This window comes from Muscardinus avellanarius (genome assembly GCF_963383645.1).
Source record: "Muscardinus avellanarius genome assembly, chromosome: 4".
NCBI classification, from domain to species: domain Eukaryota; kingdom Metazoa; phylum Chordata; class Mammalia; order Rodentia; family Gliridae; genus Muscardinus; species Muscardinus avellanarius.
Window position 1 is genome coordinate 111769615 of NC_137789.1, and position 15870 is coordinate 111785484.

At 38.1% G+C, this 15870-nt stretch overlaps 1 protein-coding gene across 3 annotated transcripts in view; it reads right to left on the minus strand.

Annotated features, from left to right (window-relative positions):
* Positions 1-15870, minus strand: part of JMJD1C (jumonji domain containing 1C) — a gene marked incomplete at both ends in the record, with an annotated part of 222613 nt that overhangs the window by 107168 nt on the left and 99575 nt on the right. The window lies entirely within an intron of this gene.

A 15870-nucleotide genomic window follows, 5' to 3' on the forward strand; every position in this document is an offset into this window, starting at 1 on the left:
TTTTTGATGGGGGTCTCAAATGTTTGTTTGAGTAGACTGATCTGGAACTTCTAGGCTCAGGTGATCCTCCCACTTCAACCTACGATGTAGCTTGGACTATATGTACATGCCTCTGTGCCTTGCTTGCTTATTTATTCAAGGTGCTGGAGATCAAACCTAGGGCCTCAACCTAAGGTTAGTTGTTATAAGCTTGTTATAAGCTTTTTTTTTTTTTTTTGGTTCTGGTGATTAAGCTCAGAGCATTCTACCTCCATGCTATACCCTAGTCCTAATTTTATTTTGAAACAGGGTCTTGCCAAGTTGCTGAGGCTGGCCTCAAATCTACAATCCTCCTGGTCCCAGTCTCCCAAGTACTGAGAACTACAGGCATGTACCACCATGCTCGGCTATAGTTGTCTTATTTTTTTTTAATTTAGGGAAGATATATAAAGGTATAATGTGAGTTGTCTATCCTTTTTTTTTTTTCCCCCCAGTACTGGGGATGGAACCCAGGGCAGTGTATCTCCGAGCTACATCCCCAGCCGTATTTTTTATTCTTTATTTTGAAACAGGGTCTGAGTTGCAAAGGACCTCATTAAGAGCTGCAGCTATGAACTCCAATCCTCCTGTCTCAGCCTCCCAAATGCTGGAATTACAAGCATGGGCCACTGTGCCACCAGGCCCAGCTCAATTCCTCTTTTTGTGGTACTAGGGATGGAACCCATTGGCTTTCCTACCTCCAGGCTATACTCCCAGACCTATTTTATACTTTATTTGGAAACAGGGTATCACTAAGTTGCTGAGAGCCTCACTCAGTAGCTGAGGCTGGCTTTCCTGTGTGATCCTCCTATCTCAGCCTCCCAAGTACTGGGATTACAAGAAAGTGCGCCACCATACCTGGCTCAATTCCTTATTTTTGAAATATAAACTATAAAATCTTTTGGTAGTAGTGAATCAAGCTCTCAAACTACATACATACTTCAATAACTACAAATTCAGGGCAACTAATTAACTGTTTAGTTAGTAGATGTTTATAAAGCATTTATGATCTACTAATCACTGTGCTTGGTATTTTATGCCCAAAAGTAAAATTTATCAACATCTGCTTTTCATGAAATCAATCTAGATAACAAAGGGAATATGAGGCTCAACTTATGGTAGACTATTGGTTGTTTACCTCCTTGATCTTTGGGCTGATGTGGAATTGCAGCTTGCTGCTGCTGCCAGTCATCCTAAGAGAATATCCTACCTCCTATCACTAGTCCAGAAAAAGACCAAGATTCAAAGTACAGTTTCTACTGAAAGCTTATTACTTTTACACTCTTATAAAGTCAAGAAAGTATAAATAGAACCACTGTAATTTGGAGATCATTTGTAACTACTCTTTTTTGTGTGTGTGGTACTGGAAACACAGGGGCTTTTCTACCGGGTTATAATTCCAGACCTATTTTATATTTTATTTGGAAACAGGGTCTCACTTACGTGCTGAGAGCCACACTAAGTAGCTAAGGCTGGTTTCGAACCTTTGTGATCCTCCCAAACACGGGGATTACAAGCATGCACCACCATGCTGGGCTTGTAACTCCTTTTTTTTTTTTTTTGCAGGTCTGGGGATGGAACCCAGGGGCATTTGACCTCCGAGCTGCACCCCCTGTCCAATTTTTTATTCTTTATTTTGAAACAGGATCTCACTGAGTTGTGAAGGGCCTCACTAAGTAGCTGAGGATGTCCAGGAACTGCAATCCTCCAGTCTCAGCCTCCCAATGCTGGGATTACAATCCTGCGCCAACATGCCCAGCTATTTTAACTACTCTTCTACAATGAAATTTAACAAGAGTAAACCTTCAATCTCCTGTTTAGATTCCCAAATGCTACTATTTAAGTATGGTGCAATACATACTCCTACCCCACCCCCAAAGGCACACATTAGTATAGTATGTAGTAAAACCTGCTCAGCAGCTTTTAATCCCAAAAAAGGATTAGGAAGCATAATCATTCGACAAATATTAACTGAAACATCTACAATGTGTTACGCATTGTCAAACATCTTGGATAGTGTAAAGATGAAGCTAACCAGAAACACATTAAGGAACAAAAATGTACTGGGTATAAATATTAAAATGCTCTGAATATGTGAGATAACAGTCACAATATGTCAAAATCATTTCAAATAAAAATGAATACGTTATATTAGGAGGACACAGACACTAGGGGAAAAAAGTCAAGTGAACTGGATAGTAAAGGTCCATCTACAATAAAGACACGTTCTGAACAGTTAAAAGAAGTAGGAATATTTCGATTAATGCTTTAATTATACTTTAATATCCTGAAAAATTCTGATAAATATATGTATATATCATGTCTTTTAGCTAGGCACAATGGTGCATGCCTGTAATCCCAGTACTTAGGAGGATGAGACTAGAGGAAGATTATAGGTTAAGGCCAGTGCAAGGTAATTTAGCAAGACCCATTTAAAAAGAGAGAGAGAAACAAGGGGATGGGAGGAGGGGGTAGCTCAGTGGTAGTATGCTCCAGGGTTCAATCCCAAATACAACAACAAACCAGGCAAGGTGGCCCATGATCATAACCCCAGCATTTGGGAGGCTGAGACTGGAGGATCAAGGTCCGAGGACAGCCTCAGTTACTTAGTGAAGCTCTTTGCAGCTCAGTGAGACTCTGTTTCAAAAAAAGAAAAAAAAAAAAAAAATAGGGCTATTGGTGTAGCTTAAAAGTAGAATGCCCCTGTGCTTCATCCCCAGTACTGAAAAAAAAAGTTTTTAAGAACTCTAAACCAGGCATGGTGGCACATACTTGTAATTCCAGCATTCAGGAGGCTGAGACCAGAGGATGGTAGTTAGTAGACAGCCTCAGCTACTTAATAAGGTCCTCTGCAACTTAGTGAGACCCTGTTTCAAAATAAAGAGTAAAATATAGGGTAGGAGGTGAAGCTTAGATGTCGAATGCCCCTGGGTTCCATCTGTAGACCACGAACAACAAAACAACACAAAAAAAAAAGAAAAAGAAAAAGAAAAAGAAAATGAAATCTAAAGATACATTGTAATTATCTATAAAAATTTATGAATGCTATTTTTTAACTTTTTTTTTTTTCTAGAAAAGAGTTAGTAAATAGATTCTACCAGATTTTCAACAAAGTTCCTCACCCAAAAGACTGAGGAACAGTTCCTGAAAAATAAACTATAGCCGTGGTGGCACACACTTGTACTCCCAGCATTTGGGAGTTTGAGACCAGAAGATTGCGGTTCACAGACAGCCTCAGCTACTTAGTGAGGCCCTCTGCAATTTAGTAAGACCTTGTTTCAAAATAAAGAATAAAAAAAATAGGGCAGGGGGTGTAGCTTGGAGGTCGAATGCCTCTGGGTTCCATCCTCAGACCTGAAAAAAAAAAAAAAAAAAAAAAACTACATCCAATGTATACCAGTATGGATGACCAAATTTTGGCTTAATATCTTAATATTAAGAAAAGCATTACAACAACTGTAGCTGCCTAATAATACAATATGCTACTTCATAAAGTAGCAATTTCTCAGAAGAAAAAAATTATGCAGAGGTTACTTACATAAGATACTGTTGTATGAGAGGTTACAGAAATACTGTCAAAACTGTTAGGGCTATGATTCAAAAAAGGCTTTATCATATTTGAAAGCAAGTTATCAATGAGGGTATCAATATTTAATGTGTTTTAGAAGAACTTTTTAAGCTAAGAGACACGATACAGAAGGAGCTGTAAGTGTGGGGATCATTTTATTTCTGGATAATACCTAATTTACTCTAGAGAAATTTCTCTTTTTTTGTGGTGCTGCAGGATGGAACCCAAGGACATTCGACCTCTGAGCTATACCCCCAGCCCTAATTTTCTCTTTTTTCATGTCTGGGGATGGAACCAAGAGGCATTTAACCTCCGAACTACACCCCTTGCTCTATCTTTTATTCTTTATTTTGAAATTGGGTCTCACTAAGTTGCAGAAGGCCTAAGTAGCTAAAGCTGTCCATGAACCTGGATCCTCTGGTCTAAGCCTCCTGAATGCTGGGATTATAATCCTGTGCCACCACACCCAGCTCCCAGCCCTATTTTTTATTCTTTATTTTGAAATAGGTCTTACTGAGTTGCAAAGGGCTTCACTAAGTAGTTGAGGCTATATGCGAAACATGATCCTCCTGTCTCAGCTTCCCAAGATCTGGGATTACAATGGTGCACCATCACGCCAGGCTTACTCTAGAGAATATCTAAAAAATGAGATGGATGAAATTCATATGAAAATAATGTTAGTATAGAAAACAAGAAACCTGTGCTATACGTAAGAAAAAGAACAAAATTAAAATAAAATACACAAAGCACCGAGTAAATCTTCTACCTGTAAAGTTCAGATCATTTCACTTATGGATTGATAACTATGTAAATTCTAAAATGTCTGAATTTTTTTCTTCACAATTTCATGGATAGATATTACCAACCTAAGCATAGAGATAGTTTTTCCTTATTAAGTTGAGAACTCCCACTTTGTTATACTTATAAAAAGCAATTTTAAAATTTCTTTGGGGCATATGCAAATTGCCAACATTACTAGTCTTAAACTATGGGGCCACTATTAAGTAAAATAAGGATTACTTGAAAAACAAGTATTCCAGTACCATAAAAACTGAGCCAATAAATAAGATGGCTACTAAGTGACTAACAGGCAAGTAGTGTATATAGTATGGATACATTGAACAAAGAGATGACTCAAGCCTAAGGTGGGACAAAGTGGGAAGGTACAAGATTTCATCACACTACTCAGAGTGGCATGCAATTTAAAACTTACAAATTATTTCTGGAAATTTTCATGTAATAATTTTGGGCTATGGCTAACTGTGGGAAACTGAAACCTTGAAATTAAATAGTGGATATGAAAAAAACCACTATATTTTTGCTACCTTTACTGCTCTAACAATTCCCAATTTAGATTAATCTTTTTAAACATGTTTTTCTTTCTTTGTATGTATATGGCAGCCATGAATGGAATGAAAAAAAAAAGTATGTGTAGAGAAAACAAACTTATTTTCATTCTCTGATTTTATTCCCAAAGAATTGTTTTTAAAAAAATGTACTAAATGACCTCTAGGATCTATTTAAGTCTATGGGATTAATTTAGGGCAGGACAAACATCACACATATTAACATTTACAAACATCCTAAAACCATATTCATTTCATCTGTTGTCCTTTATATTAACATGATGATATAAAAACTATATAAATAGGATTCTTAGTCTCTTCCTTAAGGCCACTGCCCTCATTTATCTTAGTCAAATTATTATCTACAGCATGATCAGATCAAACACTTCAACCCTCTTTACCCGAAATAATCACTTCTACTATTGATGTTTCACAATTAATCTCAAAGAATAAATGACTTTCTTTTATTTATTTATTTTACGGGTCTGGGGTTGGAACCCAGGGGCATTCAACCTCCAAGCTACACCCCCTGCCCTATTTTTTATTCTTTATTTTGAAACAGGGTCTCACTGAGTTGCAGAGGGCCTCACTAAGTAGCTGAGGGTGTCCGCGAACCACAATCCTCCAAGCTCTGCCTCCCAAATGCTGGGATTACAAGCCTACGCCACCACACCCGGCTCCTATCTTTTATTATTTATTTTGAAACAGGGTCTCATGAAGTTGCAGAGGGCCTGTCCACGAACCATGATCCTCTGGTCTCTGCCTCCCAAACGCTGGGATGCAAGTGTGTGCCACCATGCCCTGCTTAAATGACTTTCTTGACCTTTCCTTGGACTGTGCTCAGAGGCACCAACCATGAATAAAGTGAAAATCTGACTACTCCATTATATTCACTTATCTAGGTGGTAGGGCAAACCACAAACACCTGGGGATAAGCAGTGTGTAGAATCAAACACCTACTGCTCTCATAAAGCTTTTATTCCATTCAGGCTGATAAACAAAATGTCACTATTTTCCAAGCCATATTCTGAAGGAAGCTCTTTCCTTTGCTTTTGTTTATCACTTATGTTCACAATCACAACATATTGTATCAAGTAATATGGTGGTATTTAGAATGTTTTTTCTTCTTTGTGAAACACTTTATATATCAATGCACAAGTCATTAAAATAGAAGGACAAAATAAAATCTTTGGGTGATTCAAGTTTTATAATCCAACAATCTAGCTTTCTATCTCTGCATTCTCTTGAAACTCATCTCTCAAATTATTAGACCACTTACTGCTATATTGTAATCTTATTGTTTCTAAGTACTCCTTAATTAAAAAGCATCTTCTGTTATTGACATCACATAAGGGAAGAAATGCTAAGGATCAAACCCAGATCTTTTTGCAAGCTAGGCAAGCACAAAACCAGCCCGAAGATCTCATGTTGTCATTTTGCTGTTCGCAGACAGCCTCAGCTACTTAGTGAGATGCGGTTTCAAAATAAAAAATAAAAAATAGGGCAGGGGGTGTAGCTCACAGGTCTAATGCTCCTGGATTCCATCTTCAGACCTGCAAAACAATGAAATAAACTGCTTGTGTGTATTGTGAATCACTCAGCAGAGATGGTATTCTAACAAATGACTCTGCACGTGCTTTTAATCAGTTCCAATGCTAAATCAACAACCTAACACAGGAACTGTACTTTTGTGTGTGTATGTGGTACTGAGAATTGAATTCAGAGGCATTCTATCTCTGAGCCAACCCCCCAAACCAATTTTATTTCTTATTTGGAAAAGGTCTTGCTAGTTTAATGAAAGTCTCACTCCTTGCTGAAGCTTTCCTTGAATCTGTGATCTTCCTGTCTCAGTCTCCTAAGTACTCCCAAGTAGGTATGCCACCACACCTAGCTAGGAATTGCACTTTTTTTTTTTTTTTGGTGGTACTGGGGATGGAACCCTTCTACCTCCGGCTACACTCCCAGACCTATTTTTTTATATTTTACTTGGAAACAGGATCTCTTAAGCCAGCAAAGCTGGCTTTGAACCTGCATGATCCTCCTGTCTCTGACTCCCAAGCGCAGGGATTACAAACCCGTGCAACCACGCCCGGCTAGGAATTGCATATTTGATTCATATTTGTAGTACTACCATGTTGCTCTGTAAGAACACTGACCTTTCATGAATTCAAGATTAATAATATATAAACTAAGCCAGGCATGGTGGTGCACGCTTGCAATCTCAGCATTCAGGAGGCTGAGACTGGAGGATCGCGGTTCGTGGACAGCCTCAACACCTTAGTTAGGCCCTCCACAAATTAGTGAGACCTTGTTCCAAAATAAAGAATAAAATATAGGGCATGGGGTATAGCTCAGAGGTCAAATGCCCATGGGTTCCATCCTCAAACCTGTAATAATAATAATAATAAATAATAAAATATATAAACTATGTAAAAGCAGGTCCCCCCCCCCTCTCTGTTTTTTTGCAGGTCTGGGGATGGAACCCAGGGGCATTCTACCTCCGAGTTACACCCCCTACCCTATTTTTTATTCTTTATTTTGACACAGGGTCTCACTGAGTTGCAGAGGGCCTCACTAAGTAGCTGAGGCTGTCTGCCAACCGTGATCCTCCAGTCTCAGCCTCTAGAATGCTGGGATTACAAGTGTGCACCACCACGCCTGGCTTGCAGGTTCTCTTAAATACTGTATTAAAGATGCTCTTAAGCCAGGCGTGGTGGCGCACACTTGTAATCCCCATGCTTGGGAGGCTGAGACAAGAGGATCGCACAGGTTCGAAGCCAGCCTCAGCTACTTAGTAAGACCCTGTTTCCAAATAAAATATAAAATAGGTCTGGGAGTGTAGCCCAGAGGTAGCCTCTGGGTTCCACCCCAGTATCACCTAAAAAAAAGAAAGAAAAAAGCTTTTAATTTCTTACTGTGAGTTTTTCTAATAACAACAGGATAGTTTCAGAAGAAACAGCTGTTATGAAGATCAGTGTGGAGATTCCTTAGAAAACTAGGAATTGATCCACCATATGATCCAGCTCTACCACTCCTGGGTATTTTTCCAAAGGGGTTGAAATCAGAGAACTACAGTAACATATGAATATCTATGTTCATAGCAGCACATTCGTAATAGCCAAAATATGGAACCAACCTAGGTCGCCATCAACAGATGAATGAATTGCAAAATTATGGAAAATACACACAATGGAATTCTATTCAGCTATAAAAATGAACAAAATCATACCATTCCCAAGAAGATGGAAAGATCTGGAGAACATTATGTTAAGTGAGATTAGCCAAGCACAGAAAGAGAAGGGACATATGTTTTCTTTAATATGCCCAAACTAGGGAGCATTGGGGATACCAGAGGGACTCCAGATAATGGAGGGGAAATCTCAGGAAAGCTAGAATGGAAAGATAGGAGAGGAAGAAAGCTGAGGTTGATTAATGGAGGAGCTACACTTGAATATGTGTAAAAGTATGAATACAGCATGGTTAACCTGGACACTCATTGATGGGACAGGGGTAGGGGGGAGAAAAATTGAGGGGGAAGGCACCAAGCACAGTCAAATGTATACCATTTTCAATATGTTCCACATATAAATAAAATTTTTTTAAAAAGCCAGCCTCAGCTACTTAAGGAGGGCCTCAGAATTTAGTGAGACCCTGTTTCCAAATAAAAGTATAAAATAGGTCTGGGAGTATAGCCCAGAGTTAGAAAAGCCCTCGGGTTCCACCCCCAGTACCGCGCGCACACACAAACACACACACACACACACACACACACACACACACACAAACACAATCTGATGCTGGAAATGAAAGAGTACTCTCAATGCACTAATTTTACTCACCTTGGATTACAGTAACTTTTCTAATCAAGGAAGGATCTTACCTTACTTATCTTTGTATTATTGGCCAACTTCCTTCTATCATAGTATCATCAAGTAATTCATACTAAATATAGTCTCCTAATTATTATGATTTCAAAATAGGCAAAAAAACTTAAGCATTTTTAAACTTTTGAAAACCATTTTAAATATTAGCTACTGCCTTTGCCATTATCAGGAATGCAATCAAAATAACTCATATTTGGTATCAGAAGGCGTTGGTAACAGAAGTTTGGGCAGAAGGCTGTCTCTACTTTTCAGACACAAGCTTGCCCAGATTGCTGGTTACATCTGAGGAAATGAGGATATAGGATTCACAGCCAAGAATAATAATAATAAAAAACTAGCTGCCTGTTAAACTTCAAAATGAAAAAGTTCTCAAGAAATGAGAGTACCATGCTTTAAACATTTATATTAGTAAACTTTAATTTTTGTAGGTTGGCAGGGATAATTCAAAATCAAGATTCTTTTATCTCCAATGCAAAAATCAACTTTTATTTTTGGAAGCATCTGCTACAAAAAAGGTATATTAATATGTATTTATTAATCACAATGAAAACTGAGTTAAGCTGAAAAACTCAAAGCAAAAGAGATGACAGCAATAAAGCAACTGTTTTACTAACAAGTGTGGTGCACACTTGTAATCCCTGTACTTGGGAAGCTGAGACAGGAGGATCGCACAGGTTCAAAGAGAGCCTCGGCTACTTAGTGCGGCTCTGAGCAACGTGGTGAGACCCTGTTTCCAAATAAAATATAGGTCTGGGAGTATAGTCCAGAGGTAGAAAGTCCCTGGGTTCCATCCCCAGTACCACCAAAAAAAAAAAAAAAAAAAAAAAAAGTCATTAGGGTAAATCCTAAATCCATTAGGAATGATGTCCTTACAGGAAGGGTGTAAATATTAAGGGAACATGATGTAAGGACAAACACAATCTACAAGCCAAGGAGAAAGGTTTGGAACAGATCCTTCCTTAGCGGTCTTCAGAAGGAACTAATTAACATTACATTGAATTCTTGCCTCCAAAGCCTTGAGAAAATGAGTCTGTTATTTATACCACCCAATCGATGGTAGTTTGTTAGAGCAGCTACATCAAACTGATACAGCACAATTTAATGTGCTTCACAAAAAGTTTTACTGAAGTCGGGCATGGTGGCACAGGGTTGTAATCCCAGCATTTGGGAGACAGAGACTGGAGGATCACGGTTCGCAGACAACCTCAGCTACTTAGTGAGGCCCTTTGCAACTCAGTGAGACCCTGTGTCAAAATAAAGAATAAAAAATAGGGCAGGGGGTGTAGCTCTGAGGTCAAATGCCTCTGGGTTCTATCCCTAGACCCGAAAAAAAAAAAAAAAAAAGTTTTACTGAAACTACATGAAATCCATTAAGAAAGAAAAAAATGTAAGCAATATATATGATTGCTGCAGATTTTTTTTCCTGAGCTAAAAATCTCAAAATGAGTCACTATATCCTGAATAAAAACCATACTAAATGATTCTATCCTCTTTTGAAGCATTTTTTTTGCTTTTATTGGTACATTACAGTCTCAAATCATAATGTAAATCATATTGATAATGACAAAAAAGCACACAGTACTTGCTGCCCCTCTCCATTTCCTTCCCTCCCAGTACCAAGTACCCAGATTCACAATTGTATATTCATATGTATACACATAGTTGAAAGTAGTATTTCCATTAAGGAACCTCAGTTTCTTCCTCCCCTATAGTTCCTCCCTGGCTCCACTGAGGGTCTCCTCCATTATCTTGAGTCCCTCTGGGAAGCAGGACTTTTGATTAGATGATTATATTATAGCAAAGAAAAAGGACTTTGCCCCAAAACAGCTTGTTTTTCTCTTAGCCTTTTATTTTTCTTCTGGTAGACTAAGGCTATTTAGTAATAAGGATTTAGACTAAGGCTATTTAGTACACAGCAATATAGCTTCAGGTAACGCATACTGTACATATTTTGAGATTAATTTAAGAGATAACATACAGAATGGGGATGTAGCTCAGGAACAGAGCACTTGTTTAACATGTGTAAAACCCTGGGTTCAATCACAAGTGTCCTAAAAGAGAGAGACAAAGAGAGACCCTGTGTTCAACTTCAATATATAAAAGATATTAGATATCAACAGTAAATACCAAAATAATAATTTTTAAAAGCACAGCTGGCTGAGTGTGGTGGTACACGCTTGTAATCCCAGCATTTGGGAAGCTGAGACAGGAGGATTGCGGTTCACAGACAGCCTCAGCTACTTAGTGAGAGCACTAAGTTGCTCTCAGCAACTTAGTGAGACCCTGTTTCCAAATAAAATATAAAAAGAGGTCTGGGAGTATATCCTGGAGGTGGAAAGCCTCTGGGCTCCACCTCCAGCACCACCAAATAAATAAATAAATAAATAAGTAAACAAATAAATAAATAATAGGGCTGGGAACGTAGCTTGGAGGTAGAATGTCCCTGGGTTCCATTCCATTCCCAGAACTGCAAAAATAAGTCAATAAATCAATATAAAAAGCACAGCTGATTATAACAGTAATGACATATTCCTGATGTGACTTATGGACAAATTGCTATTGTTATGGCTTCTGCAGTTTACAGCCAATACCTAATAATACTAGAAGCATTACTGAGATAATAAAGTCAGTTTTAAAATATGTCTAAATATTTAAGTAAATATAGTAATAATTATAAATTTTATAGGCAGTTCACTACCATATAAAACCAAAGTATTTTCTATTGTGTTCGTATTGAATAGCAGTCAATCTGGTCATTTTCCTCTTTATTTTTCTAAGCTTAGACATCCTGGAGTTAATGGCATCTACTTTATTATTAGTTTTTTCCCAAACCAAGAATAGCTGTGCACACCTATAATCACCAGTATTTGGGAGGCTGAAACAGGAGGACTCCAGGTTGCAAGCTAGCCTCAGAAACAGACTTAATTTCAAAATTTAAAAAAGGGCTGGAAGAGCTGGACATGGCGCACACTTGTAATCCCAGCACTTGGGAGGCTGAGAGAGGAGGATCGCACAGGTTCAAAGCCAGCCTCAGCTACTTACTTGAGGCTCTCAACGACTTAAAGACCCTGTTTCCAAATAAAGTATAAAACAGCCGGGCGTGATGGCACATGCTTGTAATCCCCATGCTTGGGAGGCGGAGACAGGAGGATCGCGCAGGTTTGTAATCAGCCTCCCTGGCTTAAGAGACCCTGTTTCCAAATAAATAAATAAATAAAGGTCTGGAAGTGTAGCCCAGAGGGAGAAGGGCTTCCAGGAACCCCAGTAACACAAAAATAAATAAATAAATTAATTAATTAATTAAAAAGTATAAAACCATCTGGGAGTATAGCCTGGAGGTAGAAAAGCCCCTGGGTTCCACCCCCAGTACCATAAATAACTAAATAAATAACTAAATACATAACAGAAAAAATAAAGCAAGTCACAATATATGTATATATGTATAAATAATATATATAATATAAAGAATATCAGAAACATTGATTAAAAATTAGTAATATTTTACTTTTAATGTGGGTGACAGCTAAAAAATAAATTAACTAAGTAAAACTATGTAAAATAAGGTATTATGTAAACATGTTTTACACATACATTTATTTTATAGTAAATTTCATAATTTAAAAAGTAGGAATACATTTTCGAAACCAGCACCATTATGAATCAAAATGTAGCTGGGCTTAGTGGCGCATGCTTGTAATTCCAGCATTTGAGAGGCTGAGACCTGAGGATCGCTGACAGCCTCAGCTACTTAGTGAGGCCCTTTGAAACTTAGTGAGACCTGGTTTCAAAATAAAGAATAAAAAATAGGGCAGGGGGTGTAGCACAAATGTAGAATGCCCCTGGGTTCCATCCCCAGACCCGCACACAGACACACACACACACACACACACAGACACACACACACACACACACACACACACACACACACAGAATAAAAAACTGTTGTTAATTTGTAGAAATACTTTACTTGATAGTCTGATTAATTTACCACAAAATGTAAAAAATAATCTATGAATTTAATTTGCTACATTAACACAAAAAGGAGAAAATAATCAACATTAGATGCGAAAAGAGAATTTTATGAAATTCAATAACCATACATAAAATAAGAACCTTCCAGCAAAAATAAAAAATTCCTAAGCTTAATAAATTATATCTATTTAAAACTTAGAACTGTATCATTCTTAAAGGTAAAACATCAGAACAAAGATCTGCAACTAGCATGATTACAATAGGTGACAGTGTGGTGTCCCAGATTTTGATATATTTAGCCTTTGAGGCAGATAGAAAGTGCTGACACAAATGGGAATCCCAGCTATGAGAAGTTGCCTTAGTTTAATTCACTATGCTATAAGAATGCTACACTTTAAAGTATGCCTAGTTTGTGTTTTTGTTCTGTTTTTTGTGCAGGTGCCATAGATTGACTGCAGGGCCTAATTCTTGCTAACCACTTACTCCACGCAGTCTACCACTTAAGTACACTCCAGTCTCTACCATGCTCCCCCCCCCCATTGAATCCAGGAGCATTGTACCTACAAGCTGCATCCCCAAACCTAAATTTTATTTTTATTTTGAAACAGGGTATCACTAAGTTGTAGAGGGCCTAAGTAATTGAAGCTGACTGTGAACCTGCAATCCTCCTGTCTCAGCCTCCCAATTATTGGGATTACAAGTGTGTACCACCACTCTTGGTTCTACCATTTATTTTTAAAAGGCAAATAAAAATATATTATTTATTTATTTATTTTATTTTGGTGGTACTGGGGGTGGAACCCAGAGGCTTTCTACCTCGAGGACATACTCCCAAACCTATTTCTATATTTTATTTGGAAACAGGGTCTCACTAAGCCACTGGGAGCCTCACTAAGTAGCTGAGGCTGGCTTCGAACCTGTGCGATCCTCCTTTCTCAGTCTCCCAAGCATGGAGATTACAAGCATAAGCCACCACGCCCAGCTACCATTTATTTTTAATTTTGAAACTTAAAACAAACTTGATGCCGGGCGTGGTGGCGCATGCTTGTAATCCCCGCGCTTGGGAGGCGGAGACAGGAGGATCGCGCAGGTTCGAAGCCAGCCATGCTGGCCTAAGAGACCCTGTTTCAAAAATATAAAATAGGTCTGGGAGTGTAGCCCGGAGGTAGAAGGGCTTCCAGGAACCCCAGTACCACCAAAAAAAAAAAAAAAAACAAACTTGAGTCATAGCAGTTAGAATTATTACTACTAGTAGTAGTAGTAGCAGCAGTAGTAGTACTAGAGATTGAATTCAAGGGCATTCTACCTCCAAGCTATGCTCCCAGCCCCTATTTTATTTATTTTTTTATTTGTATTTACTTATTTTTTGCAGTACTGGGGATGGAACCTGGGGGCCTTCTACCTCCAGGCTATTTTTTATATTTTGTTTGGAAACACAGCCTCATTAAGTTGCTGAGAGCCTACGTAGCTGAGGTTGGCTTCAAACCTGTGCAATCCTCCTGTCTCAGCTCCCAAGTACTGGAATTACAAGCATGTGCCACCACATCCAGCTTCCAGTCCTATTTTTTATTCTTTATTTAGAAACAAGGTCTCACAGAGTTGCAAAGTGCCTCACTAAATAGCTGAGGCTGTCAGTAAACCTCCCAAATGCTGGAATTACAAGCATGTGCCTCCATGCCCAGATTTTCATTTTTATTTTGAAACAGGGTCTCACTAGGTTGATGAAAGTCTTAACTATTGCTGATGCTGCCCTTGAACTTGAGATCCTCCCATCTCAGCCTCCCAATTACTGTAATTATATGCCACCATGCCTAGCTAGAATTCCTTTTGCCATCAAGAACCCTTCAGTGTTGCCTTCAATGATTATGTCTAATACTGATATGTAGTTTTTATTCAACAGAGTAGAAAAAAATTTTAAAAATGATACACACTTGGAAGAGAAGGAAGAAAATGGTCACAAAGTACAAAGTGATTTATAGTCAAGCCATTAGAAAATTTCAACGAATTTAGAAAATATTCTGGTCCAAACACAACTACACAAAAATTAACTGTATCTCTATATGTCTATTTCTATTTATGCACTGAATTATAAATTATAATGAAGTTCAGAGTGATAAATATATACATGCATATAGCATCTGTTGTATGTTACCCATCTCCTCCTACTCTGCTCCTCTCTTCCCCATAGGTAAGTCTTTATTTACATGGATACAAAAAAATCTTCATGTATGAAAAAAAGGGTTATTTGTAAAATCATCATCAACAGATCTCCCCCTTCTTCCTCTTTCTAACCTCCTTCCTTCCCTCCCACCCTTCCTCTTAAGTGTTTCTTCTCTGATCCCCCTAGATTATCTGAGGTCTTCTTTATTTGCCAGTTTCTCTCTAGCTTCCACATATGAATGAAAACATGGCCTTTCAGTGGCTGGCTAATCTCACTAAGCATAATATTCTTGATTTTCATCCATTTTTCTGCAAGACACAATTGTGTTATTATTTTATGCCTGAGTAAAATTCCATTCTGGACATACACCAAAATATAGTATATTGAGATTTTATTTATAACAATCACTATCAGATCATAAGAATTAATTTTAAAAAAACTGTAAACCCTAATGCATAATACAATACCCTAAATAAATGGAGATATATATCATATTCATAGAGGAAAAAATTTAATATGGTAAAATAGACTTTTTTTTTTTTTCAGTACTAGGGATAGAACCCAGGCCTATTTTATTTATTTGGAAACAAAGGGTCTCACTAAGTTGCTGTGAGCCTCACTAAGTAGCTGAGGCTGGCTTTGAACCTCTGCGATTCTCCCAAGGGCAGCCTCCCAAGCGCAGGGATTACAAGTGTGCGACACCACACCCGGCCTCCAGTTCTATTTTTATTCTTTATTTTGAAACAGGGTCTCATTGAGTTGCAAAGGGTCTCATTAAGTAGCTGAGGCTGCCTGCAAATTGCAATCCTCCTGTCTCAGCCTCCAAAATGCTGGGATTACAAGCATGTGCCCCAACACCTGGCTAAAATATACATTTTCCCTGAATACATAAATCTATATATTAAGCCAATCTTGAAGAGT